The following is a 13286-nucleotide window of genomic DNA, read 5'->3' as shown; positions in this document are numbered from 1 at the left end:
TTTGTGTTTCCCTTCTAATTGATGGTGGTTGTTGTCTCCTCACTAAGTCTTTGTGACTTACCCCTTTATGTTGCTTATTATTTTTCAGATTCGCAAGCAGCTGAGTAGGAATCTATTATTTGATTCAAGTCTCAACAAACTTCTTTTTTGGTAGGCCTCTTTGATTGAGGACCATTTTGTAATATTTGTTGAGTCTATGTAATTGCAGCTATTTTGGAGTCTAGAAAGTCTATTTAGTTTTTTTGAGAAGTGTATTAAGCAATTTGATTATGTTATTTGAATTATGATTGGATTGAAAGCTGAACAGGGATTTTACAAAATTTGGGAATGTTGAAGTTACAGAGGATACTCTGTCGAAATTTCGGGAAAAAGCATATATATATATATTTTTAAACGGTTAAAAAGCAATTTAGTTGTTTAATTGTTAAGTTAATTGATAGGCTTGCCAGGCTAGGAGTATAGCTTGTGCGCCGGTCACGGCATTAAATTTTTGGGTCGTGACACAAGTCACATTCATGTGATTATGAGCACTAAAATCAACAAAAAAGGCGAAACATAACCTTGAAGAAGTAACAGAGCTAGAGTTGCTAAAGATTACAGACCCGATTATATGGTCTATACCTTAGAAGAGGATCCTATAAATCTTCAAGAAGCTTTTTCGTCTTTGGGTGCAAATTTATGGCAAGAAGTTATAAACGATGAGATGGATTCTCTAGAGTCTAACAAGATTTGACATTTAGTAGACTTGTCTTACTGATGCAAACTGATAGGTTGTTAATGGATCTTGAAAAAGAAATTGAAACCCGATGGAATTGTTGATAAATACAAGGCTCGTCTTGTAGCTAAAGGTTTCAAACAAAGAGAAAATGTAGATTTCTCCGACACCTTTTCATCGGTCATAAGAATTACATCTACTAGGGTACTCATTTCACTTGCTGCTATTCATAACTTGGTGGTACACCAAATGGATGTCAAAACTGCTTTTTAAAATGGTGACTTGGAAGAAGAAATCTATATGGAACAACCTGAAGGTTTTGTGATTCATGGGCAAACAAGGTCTGTAAGTTAGATCAATCTTCGTATGGTCTTAAACAAGATCCTAAGCAATAGCACGAAAAGTTTGATAACTTGATTACATCGTATGAGTTTAAAGTGAATGAAGGTGACAATGTATTTATTACAAATCTGAAAACGGAATTTGCACTAACATATCTCTATGTAGATGACCTACTCATATTTGGTTCAAACATTAATACTGTAAATATTGTGAAATCATTGTTGTGTAACAACTTTGATATGAAAGACCTCGGAGAAGCGAGTGTAATCCTTGGAACCAAGATTACTAGGTTAGAAAAAGGAATTTCTTTGGATCATTCTCACTATGTTGAAAAGATCTTAAAGAAATACAAACATTTTGAATGTAAACCTGCTTGCACACCATATGATCTAAATGTGGAACTTTTCAAAAATCTGGTGAAGGTGTTAGACAAACTAAATATGTGAGCATATGTAAGACCCACATTTTTCTCTATTATTAGTAGTGTGTGAAACATATTTTTATTTTTTTCAATAATTTATAATGTGGTTGTTATTATTTTATTCTTTCTTCAATTATTAATTTTGAAAAGTATATATGTGTATGACATGACTTATTTAATTTGACTGAATATTTCTGCTAAGTATTTGAAAAAAAATACTTATAATAATGACACGACTTAAATATTTTTAAAAAACAAAAATAATAAAGAAATTTTAGATTAGTCAACTGCCCAAATGTTAGTTAGTGGAAAAAACCATATAATTCTCTAGTTTGTAATTAGGTTAGGTTAACAAGAAAGAAAAAAAAATGTATAAGTCATAGTTAATAGCTACTGTATGATAGAAAAAAGAAAAGGAATATTGAATCTTAAATATTGTATGAGAGAGGGGAAAGAAACATCAATGTAGCGACGATGAGAGAAAGAAGGAAAATTGATTCCGGTGGTCTATGGTTATGCAAGGAACTTGCTACGACTCCATTCAAATTTTAGTATGTTATCTCTACCTTTAAATTTGACTTATTAGTATAATCTATTAATATTTTTACTTTCTTTCTCTAAATCAATTTGATAAACTCTTTGATTTTGAAACGATGATTTTTGATACAAAATTTATGTTTGTAAATTAAAATATAAATTTTTATGGTAAAGTTATTATTGTTGTTACTGATAAAAAAACTTATTTTTAGTAAATGGTTTTATGATGATGGATAATTTTAAAAATTGTGTTTGATATTATTATTATTATTATTATTATTATTATTATTATTATTATTATTATTATTATTATTATTATTACTATTATTATAATAATTATAATTATAATAATAATAATTATTATTATTATTTATTATTATTATTATTATTATTATTATTATTATTATTATTATTATCATGTAAGAAATCATTTTTAGTTTTAAAAGAAAAATTGTGATATGCAATTTATTTTCTTAGAAGTGTTTTTGATTTTCTTAAGATATTGATATAGAAACCAATTTTTATTAGAGAAAATGTATATCTATGTCAAAAATTAATTTTCATCCGGTAAAAGTCGTTATAAAAGTTAGATCGTGTTTTAATCAATAGAAGTAGTTATTGGTTACAAACTCAAATGTTATTTGGTTAAGATTTTATGTTGTGATAGTTTGAGTGTTGAAGAAATTTTTAGAAACCTTATTGATCTTATTGATGTTAAAAATAATAATTTTTCCAAAAGTAATAAATATGTTAAAAGTTGTTGTTATAGTTATTTCTTTTAGAAGATTAAAGTTATGACTTTTATGAGACAAATGTGTGGAGATTGTGTTGAATAATAATAACAATGATAATTTGGTTGTTTTAAGAGAATTTGTCTAAATCTTAAACTAAACCCAAACTTTATTTGAGTAGGAGTTAATAGTTGAAAGACAATTAAATACTAAGTTAATTATTACTTATTTGAAGGTGTGAACCGAGTTGAACAAGAGTTTGTGGCGCATAATTCTAGAAAAAAATTTGGTAACGGTAAGGAAATCACTCAATTCGCTTTCCTAATTGAATTATATGTTATATAAATGCAATGTGATGTTATGTATTGGTTATGTTTGTGTGTTATCTTCAAAATATGTGTGTTAAATGAATTATATGTTTATAAGTGATATTATGAGATTAAGCAATTTGCGCATTTTGATTGGTATCAGGTGGTTATTCAAGGTGGTGATTTTGTGTCTAAACCAAGTTAGTTTAGAACAAGGTTGAATGGTTTTGGACACTCTGTTTGAGTGATCTATTTTGTTACTAACTAAGGTGATGACATTCATGCATGCATTGGTGGTATGGACCTAGTCGCGAGTACGTGACGACAATTCCTTGAAAAGGCAATGTGATTCAAAAAAATATTCAACGGTGGGGTACTGAACATGAAACTCTGAAGAGCATTCGTCCAACGGTTGAACATTATCCAATGGTGGGACTCTTTGTTCTACAAGGTGGTGATATTCTGAAATAATGCATTGACATATAGTCTAACAAATAGGATTTGTGTACTTTGGTTGATTTGTATCTTTGGTGCTTTGTGATTTTAACTGTTAAATGAAGTATATGATTTATTTATATTTTTTCTATAACAATTATATATGTATGTTTATTCGCTCTGTGTTTGTTATTTGGAGATGACTCTTACATTTGACAGGACGTCACATATAGTATTACTTGAGCGAATAATGTCGCGGCCAACCATGTAGGAGAAATGCGAGGAAAGACGATAGCATGCAATTGGAAGCTCCAATATACTTTCGCACTTGTGTGAGACTTGTTGGGAGAGTTTTCCATAAGCCCATAATTTTGACCTACTAGGATTTATTTTTGGTAGTAAAATGCCAAGAGTTTTGCCTTTAGGAGTTTCTTTTGTTTTACGCATTAAACTTACTTTTTGTAATTATCAATACTTTGATTCATTATTTTTGAAAATACAATTGAAAAAGTTATTAATTGGTTTTAAATTATTGAATATTTAAGATAATTATATATATATAAACGAATTTGTATCTTTATGTTTAAAATTTTGTTAGTTAATGTCTCAAAAAAGCGGGATGTTACAGCATCATTGACAACCTCGAGTATGCCACTGACTGTACTAGTCCCGACATTGCCTACGTCATGAAACTATTGTGTAGGTTTATCAGTAGACCTAATGTAGATCATTGGCATGCTATCGAGAGAGGAACAAGATACCTTAAAAGGACCACGAGTCTCAGATTACATTAGCAAATATTTCTTGTTGTTCTTGAAGGATAAAGTGATGTTGATCGGAACACTTTATCAGATGACTCAAAAGCAACCAATGGCTATATATTTTGCATAGCTGGTGGAACTGTATCTTGGAAATTGAAGAAATAGATGATATTGGCTTAGTCCACTACGGAGTCTAAAATGATAGCATTAGCTACCGTTAGTGAAGAAGTGAGTTGGTTGAGATGTTTGCTAGTTGAGATCCCTTTATGGAAAAACCAATACTTGTTGTGTTCATCCACTCGATAGTACCGCAATTATTGCAAACATTGAGAATTGTTATTACAACAGTAAAAGACGACAAATACGTCGTAAACAACACATTTTGAGAGTTTCTTTACTTTCTAAAGGAACTGTTAGAGTGGATCATATACACACTATTGAATATTTAGCAAATCATTTCACAAAAGGATTATCTAGAGAGAAAGTCTTAAACACATCCAAAAAAATGAAACTATTTCCTTTAGATAAATGAGTCACTCATGACGTAACTTGATCTAAAAGACTGAAGATTCCAAGAATTAGGTTCAATGGGTAATAACAAGTCGTGAATGGATATGAGATGAATATGCTATTATAAATAAGAGAAGCATGATTCCTGAAGCGATGAAAGAATGAGGTAATAGAAACTCTTAATGAGATCTATACTCTATTTGGAGTGGAGTGCATAGCTACATGAGTACTCTTGATAGATTCACCTATGTAAATTGTGGAAGTGGGGTCGCTTCCTATGGTATTTTGAGACATAATTCTTAGAGCGTTCACTATAGGATAGACGTGCAGGGCCATTAATGCACGAGCTTTTGAGAATACATCCTATGAAAATATTGTGCGTGAGTTTGATGTCAGAGATAGAGTTCAAGACTACGAGTCACTTTTGTTGAATTTGAATCATATTTACAATGCAAAGATTCAAATCTAAAGACATCTTTGTTTATGCACACTCTTGTATAAATTCTTTTTTAAATTCAAGTAGAGGATTGTTAGAAATAAGTTGAAACTTAATGATAGTATTATATGAGTTGAAAAAATATAGAAATCCCAAATATGAGGATATCACACGTCACTTAGAAAGTGGAGGTATGACTTTGAGTACTATTTATTGGTACAATTAAAGAAAAAATAATGAGAATTAATATTTATTATTATTATTATTATTATTATTATTTGTGCGTATCTCTCTCCAAATTTTGGCACATTTTACACGTTTCTTTTTATCCTAATTTTACTCCCCTCCCTCAATTTTAGTTAGCTAGTCAATGAAGCAGATTCATCTTTTTTTGGGACTCAGTTTTTTGGAGTTAATTTTTTTTTATTACCTTGTGAATCCATTATTTTTGGAGTGGTCACTCAAATAGAGACGACAGTTTCAAAAAAAAATAGGCAGAATTACAACATAAAACCATGAATATGATTTTTACCTTGTTTTCCAACAGATCTACAAATAACCGCTTTCAGCAAATGCTCAAGTCTTGTGAATAATCTTCTCCTTTTCTCCAATCTGCTTAGAGAATAAAGTAATGTTCAATGCAATTGAAGTTCTGTAGTAAACAAAAGCAACAGAGATTAAACATTTTGTTGGGTTTTGGGCTCCCTTCCTATGTAGAGAAAGGCCCAATATGTGCAAGCCCATGTGTCTCACTTAACCAAGTGGAGAGAGGTCAGATTAGTGGGCGTGTAAGAGTTGAATTCAGAGAGAGAGGCAAAGAGAAAAGTGAGGGAGGAAGAGCAAACCCTATTTTCGCATAAAACAGAGCAGCTGCGCTAGATTCGCGATTTCTCCTTCGTTCACCGTCGGATCGGGCTGAAGTTTGGACAGCAGGTTCGTGACTCGTGGTACTTCATTCTGACCGTTTGGATCGTCAATCAGAGGTCTGAGGTGGGAGCAATTGAACTCGGACAGAAGCAGTTTTTCTGGTTTTTTTGCTGAACTTTGTTCTCAATTTCATGTTTGTTTTCTCATTGTTTTGGCTGATTGTTGTGCTGGTTACCTTGCTGTTTTTGGCTGGTTACTGAGCACGAATTTGTGCCATATTAGAAACTCTCTTGTACCCATATTTTGATCATAGTGGAGCTCTATTACTGGCTTGGTCCCGTGGTTGTTTACTTCTCACATTGAGAAGGTTTTTCCACGTTAAAAATTATTGTGTCATTTGTGATGGTGATTTTAGTTGCTGTGATTATTTGTTGATTGCTCCTCACAGATTCTTGCAAGTTTGGGAAATTGATTATCCGCTGCATATTGCTCTGTTAGAGTTGTTATTGTATTTGTTGTTGAATTTCCCATTAGAGTGGCATCAGAGCTCTTTGGTTAAGGGGCTGTTTGACTTGTTTGAATGATGGAGGCAAATACAAATAGAATGATTTGTTTGAATGGCACTAATTATCACTTATGGAAGGGAAAAATGAAGGATCTGTTATTTGTGAAGAATTTGCATCTTCTTGTTTTTGCTACTGAGAAGCCAGAATCCAAGACTGATGAGGATTGGAGCTTTGAACATCAGCAGGTTTGTGGTTTTATTCGGCAATATGTAGAAGACAATGTTTATAATCACATTGCTAATGAGGAACATGCAAGATCCTTGTGGAAGAAGATTGAATCTTTGTATGCTTCTAAATCAGGGAATAATAAGTTGTATTTGTTGAACTCCTTGATGAATTTGAGGTACAAGGAGGGGACTTCTATTTCAGATCATTTAAATGATTTTCAAGGGCTCCTAGATCAATTGTCAGGTATGGGTATCAAATTTGATGATGAAGTGTTGGGACTATGGCTACTGAATACTCTACCAGATTCTTGGGAAACTTTTCGGGTTTCAATTACAAACTCAGCTTCTGATGGTGTTGTCTCTTTGCAAAGTGTAAAGGGAAGTGTTCTTAATGAGGAGATGAGAAGGAAGGCACAAGGTACTTCATCTCATTCCGAGGTACTTGTCACTGAGAACAGGGGCCGAAGTCAAAGAAAGGAACCGAAAGGGAACAGACAGAATAACAGAAGTGCGAGTAGAGAGAACAACAGAAGTAAGTCCAAGTCCAGACACAAGAATGTGGAGTGCAATTATTGTCACAAAATGGGGCACATACAGAGGAACTGTTTCATATGGAAAAGGGAGAGCAAAAACAATAACAGTAAGCAGAGAGATAAGAATCATGATGATGATGACCGTGTTACTACTGCTACTTGTGATGATCTGATTATTCTCCGTGACTATGACTCAGTCAATCTTGTATCAGATGAGAGCATGTGGATTATTGATAGTGGTGCTACACTGCATGTTACACCAAGGAAGGAGTTCTTCACATCTTACACTTCTGGTGACTTTGGAGTGTTGAAGATGGGTAATGATGGTGTGTCCAAGGTAGTTGGTATTGGTGATGTTTGTTTGCAGACCAACATGGGAGTGCAGTTGTTGCTTAGAGGAGTCAAACATGCTCCAGATGTTCGCTTTAATTTGATCTCTGTGCAGATGCTTGATGATGGTGGTTATGATAATCACTTTGGTTCAGGAAAATGGAAACTCACCAGAGGTAACTTAGTTGTGGCCAGAGGGGAGAAAATTAATAAACTGTATTGGACTAAAGCATTGGTTGCTAAAGACAGTGTGAATGCCATGGATATGGAGGCTTCTTTGTGGCACCACAGGCTTAGTCATATCAGTGAAAAGGGGCTGAATTGTTTAGCTAAAAAGGATGTACTTCCGGGATTAAAGAGTGCAGAGTTGGAGAAATGTTCTCATTGCATGGCTGGTAAGCAGACTAGAGTATCCTTCAAGAAACATCCTTCCTCAAGGAAGTCAGAGTTGCTTGAATTGGTGCATTCTGATGTTTGTGGCCCGTTGAAGGTAAAGTCAATTAGTGGTGCACTTTACTTTGTTACTTTTATTGATGATTGTTCCAGAAAGCTTTGGGTCTATGCTTTGAAGACAAAAGACCAAGTTCTGGAGAAATTCAAAGAGTTCCATGTTATGGTGGAGAGACAGTCAGGCAAGAAGTTGAAATGCATTCGTACTGACAATGGTGGTGAGTATTGTGGACCATTTGATGTTTATTGCAAGCAGCACGGTATCAGACATGAAAAGACTCCTCCTAAAACCCCTCAGCTGAATGGTTTAGCAGAGAGAATGAACAGGACATTGATTGAAAGAGTTAGGTGTATGCTTTCTGAAGCAAAGTTGCCTAAGCATTTCTGGGGTGAAGCATTGTACACGGCAATGCATGTTATTAATCTGAGTCCTGCAGCTGCTTTGAATGCTGAGGTGCCAGACAAGATTTGGTTTGGCAAGAATGTCAGGTATGATCATTTGCGTGTCTTCGGTTGCAAAGCATATGTGCATGTTCCAAAGGATGAGAGATCCAAGTTGGATGGGAAGACAAGACAGTGCATCTTTATCGGTTATGGTCAGGATGAATTTGGCTACAAGCTGTTTGATCCAGTTGAGAAGAAAGCTGTTAGAAGCCGTGATGTGAAGTTCATGGAAGACCAAACCATTGAAGACATTGATAAGATGGAGAAGACTACACCTGAGATTGATAATGGTTTGTCTGATGTTGATCCAGTTCGGATGCCTACACATGATCTGGATACTGCTGAAAATAATGTTCAGAATGATGAGCAACATGGTGATGTTGGTGATCAGCAGCTTGGAGATGATTTTGATGTTCCTAATGATGATGCTGAAGAAGAACATGAGATGTCACAAGATGAGGATCTTGGTGATGCTCCTGAACCACCTCAAGCTCAAGTTTGGAGGTCTACTAGGCAGAGGAAACCATCCACCAGGTATCCTTCTGATGACTATGTTACCTTGACTGATGGAGGCGAACCTGAATGTTATGATGAAGCCATGGAGAGTGATGAAAAGAAGAAGTGGTTGGATGCTATGCAAGATGAAATGAAGTCTTTGCATGATAATCACACTTTTGATTTGGTGAAACTACCTAAGGGAAAGAAGGCTTTGGAAAACAGGTGGATCTTCAGAGTGAAGCAAGAAAACAATTCTACATCTTCAAGATATAAAGCCAGATTAGTTGTGAGAGGTTTCAGACAGAGAAAGGGTGTTGATTTCAATGAGATTTTTTCTCCTGTGGTGAAGATGTCATCCATTAGAACTGTGTTGAGTTTGGCTGCTACTCTTGATTTGGAGGTAGAGCAAATGGATGTAAAAACTGCTTTCCTTCATGGTGATTTGGAGGAAGAGATTTACATGAAGCAACCTGATGGTTTTCTTGTTAAAGGCAAAGAAGACTATGTGTGTAGGCTCAGAAAGAGTCTATATGGTTTGAAGCAGGCCCCGCGTCAGTGGTACAAGAAGTTTGAGTCAGTTATGTGTGAGCAAGGCTACAGGAAGACTACTTCTGATCACTGTGTCTTTGTTAAAAAGTTTGCTGATGATGATTTCATTATCTTGTTATTGTATGTTGATGACATGCTTATTGTTGGGAAAAATATTTCCATGATTAACAGGTTGAAGAAGCAATTGGGCGAGTCATTTGCCATGAAAGACATGGGAGCTGCTAAGCAGATTCTTGGTATAAGAATCATGCGTGACAGGAACAAGAAGAAACTTTGGCTGTCACAAGAACACTATGTTGAAAGACTGTTACAGAGGTTCCAGATGGAATATGCTAAGGCTGTAAGTACTCCTCTTGCTACTCATTTTAAATTGAGTACTAGTCAGAGTCCTACCAATGAAGCTGAAAAATCAGATATGCAACGAGTTCCTTATGCATCTGCTGTGGGTAGTTTAATGTATGCAATGGTGTGTACAAGGCCTGATATTGCACATGCTGTTGGTACAGTTAGTAGATTTCTGTCTAATCCAGGTAGAGAGCATTGGAATGCTGTGAAATGGATTTTGAGGTATCTTCGTGGTACTACCAGTTTGAGGCTTTGTTTTGGAGGTGATAAGCCTACTCTTGTGGGATATACTGATTCTGATATGGCTGGAGACATTGATTCCAGAAAGTCTACTTCAGGCTACTTGATTAAGCTTGCAGGGGGAGCTGTGGCATGGCAATCCAGATTGCAGAGGTGTGTTGCATTGTCCACTACTGAGGCAGAGTTCATTGCCATTACAGAAGCATGCAAGGAATTGTTATGGTTGAGGAAATTCTTGCAGGAGCTTGGTTTTGTTCAAGATAAGTATTTGCTATTTTGTGATAGTCAAAGTGCAATTCATCTTGGTAAGAATTCAACCTTTCATTCTAGGTCCAAGCACATTGATGTTAGGTATCATTGGATACGTGATGCTTTGGATGCTGGGTTGTTGGAATTGGCCAAGGTTCATACAGATGATAATGGTGCTGATATGATGACCAAGGCATTACCGAGAAGCAAGTTTGAAACTTGTTGTGAGATCGCCGGTTTGGCGGTCACCTCCACATAGTTGTGAGGGGGAGATATGTTGGGTTTTGGGCTCCCTTCCTATGTGGAGAAAGGCCCAATATGTGCAAGTCCATGTGTCTCACTTATCCAAGTGGAGAGAGGTCAGATTAGTGGGTGTGAAAGAGCTGAATTCAGAGAGAGAGGCAAAGAGAAAAGTGAGAGAGGAAGAGCAAACCCTATTTTCGCATAAAACAGAGCAGCTGCGCTAGATTTGCGATTTCTCCTTCGTTCACCGTCGGATCGGGCTGAAATTTGGACAGCAGGTTCGTGACTCGTGATACTTCATTCTAACCGTTTGGATCGTCAATCAGAGGTCTGAGGTGGGAGCAATTGAACTCGGACCGAAGCAGTTTTTCTGGTTTTTTTGCTGAACTTTGTTCTCAATTTCATGTTTGTTTTCTCATTGTTTTGGCTGATTGTTGTGCTGGTTACCTTGCTGTTTTTGGCTGGGATCGTCAATCAGAGGTCTGAGGTGGGAGCAATTGAAATCGGACAGAAGCAGTTTTTCTGGTTTTTTTGCTGAACTTTGTTCTCAATTTCATGTTTGTTTTCTCATTGTTTTGACTGATTGTTGTGCTGGTTACCTTGCTGTTTTTGGCTGGTTACTGAGCACGAATTTGTGCCATATTAGAAACTCTCTTGTACCCATATTTTGATCATAGTGGAGCTCTATTACTGGCTTGGTCCCGTGGTTGTTTACTTCTCACATTGAGAAGGTTTTTCCACGTTAAAAATTATTGTGTCATTTGTGATGGTGATTTTAGTTGCTGTGATTATTTGTTGATTGCTCCTCACAGATTCTTGCAAGTTTGGGAAATTGATTATCCGCTGCATATTGCTCTGTTAGAGTTGTTATTGTATTTGTTGTTGAATTTCCCATTACATTTCTAGGTTCAATCTTTTTGCTTTGTCAGCAAAAGCTATGTTTGATAATTGATAAATAACTATAATGTTAGTGGATCGGAAAAAATAGGACAAATATGAGTCAACTAACATTAAAATGTAATTAGTCTAAAAAATGTTAGGGAAATTTACAAAATATATTCGTAATTCTCTAATAGTTAAATAACTTAATGTATCAATTGGTCAAATAGTTACAATATTTGGGTTCAATGCATCTGTTAGCCATCGAAATAATGCACCTATTAATTTACCAAATATTACAATATTTTTCAAAAGATCATTTCTTTCACCAATTTTTATGAGTTTTTCTATAAATAGAGACACTTTAGAGACAGAAATAACAAGACAAACTTCATGTTACATGAGTCAAATTTCTGTCAAAAATATTTTTGAATCATTTCTTCTTTTCTCTAGTGCACGAGAGTAAATGAAGGAATTTTATTATGTAAACTATCATTGATCGATAGACTTGATGTGAATGTGTAATTCACTTCACGGATTCTAAATATCATAAAGGGGATTTACCGTATGCATCTAATATATATAGATTAGTAGAGACGAATCGAACCTAAAATTTATTGTAGTATACACGCTTTGTAATTATTTGTGCAATATTCATTATCATCAATTTAATTTTTTTTTTCTTCAAGATTTGAAGCAAATCCTCACCAAAAGATCCAACAAAAAATCTCATTAAATAGAAAGGTTCTCTCTGAGTTAAATATTAAAATATTATTATATTATAACAAGAGAGAAAAATTCTAAAAAGCTGAAACATGGCTATTCTTGTGTACACAAGTCAATTTCTCTAAATAATTATAGAAAAAAATAAAATCAAGTTGAGGTATTAAAACATTTAGCAATGTATGGAACATCCAACAATAGAGGTATGACGACAAAAATAAATAAAAATTAGTTAGTTAGCTTCTGAAAATGGAAATCAAACACATACAAAAAAACTAAAACAAGTAAAGAGAATATAAGGAAACCATGAGATTATTTTTAACCTGATTTTGAGTACTTTCTTCAAGAGGATAAGGTAGTGATTAGTGCAATTCAAGTTCTGCAGCAAACGAAAGCAGCAGAGACCGTAACACTATTTCCTCTTTCTTTTTTGGTTTCTTACTACTCGTGTGTCTTATGGGAAAAAGTGTGAATTATTGAGAAAATTTACAGCTAGCTAGAGAATAATTTAAAGGTTACACCGACAATCTTATGTGAAAAAGTGAATTAAAGTATAAAGAAAACTTGCAACGAAGAATACACAATAATGAAGAATATACCTTCCTTCAATTGCAATGTGCGAGAGAAAGACAAGATGCTACCTCCTTTCATGATTGCTTATTTCTAGCTACTACTTCTATTTCTCTTCGATTTACCATCCGGAAGGAGAAAAATAAAGAGCGTATATACTAAATTAATTATTTTTATGATTATTAAAAAATTAATTTTAGTATAATTAATTTTTTTAGAGCTTATATAAAACATAATTTAAATTTATTAAATTGTTTATTTGAATTTTAAACATTTTATTATCAATATTAAATATTTTTTTTATTAAAATAAGAGTATATTATGAATATTCGTTTTAAAAAATTTAAAAATAATTAATTTTTTCTTATAACAGTGATCAAGATTTGAAATTATTTTGTTGTTTATAATAGTCATTGAGTGGAGTACATATTTGACAT

The 13286-nt window shown here is 34.2% G+C and overlaps 1 protein-coding gene across 5 annotated transcripts in view; it reads right to left on the bottom strand.

Moving 5' to 3' along the window:
* LOC140920549 (disease resistance protein RPS5-like) overlaps nucleotides 1–12985 on the bottom strand; it is a 23292-nt gene extending 10307 nt beyond the window's left edge. Inside the window, exons 1-2 of one of the 5 annotated variants that reach the window (XM_073368881.1) lie at nucleotides 12879–12985; nucleotides 5729–5808 (exon numbers count right to left, since the gene is read on the bottom strand). The gene's annotated coding sequence lies outside the window, so the exon portion shown is untranslated. Of the gene's footprint in view, nucleotides 1–5728; nucleotides 5809–6041; nucleotides 6180–12602; nucleotides 12859–12878 lie in introns of those variants that run through there. The other 4 variants (XM_073368879.1, XM_073368882.1, XM_073368883.1 and 1 more) reach the window with 4 other exon arrangements.
* Between the last annotated feature and the right edge of the window lie 301 nt (nucleotides 12986–13286).

The sequence above is a fragment of the Cicer arietinum genome, chromosome 5 (assembly GCF_000331145.2).
Source record: "Cicer arietinum cultivar CDC Frontier isolate Library 1 chromosome 5, Cicar.CDCFrontier_v2.0, whole genome shotgun sequence".
NCBI classification, from domain to species: domain Eukaryota; kingdom Viridiplantae; phylum Streptophyta; class Magnoliopsida; order Fabales; family Fabaceae; genus Cicer; species Cicer arietinum.
This window is presented reverse-complemented; position numbering and strand designations above follow the sequence as displayed.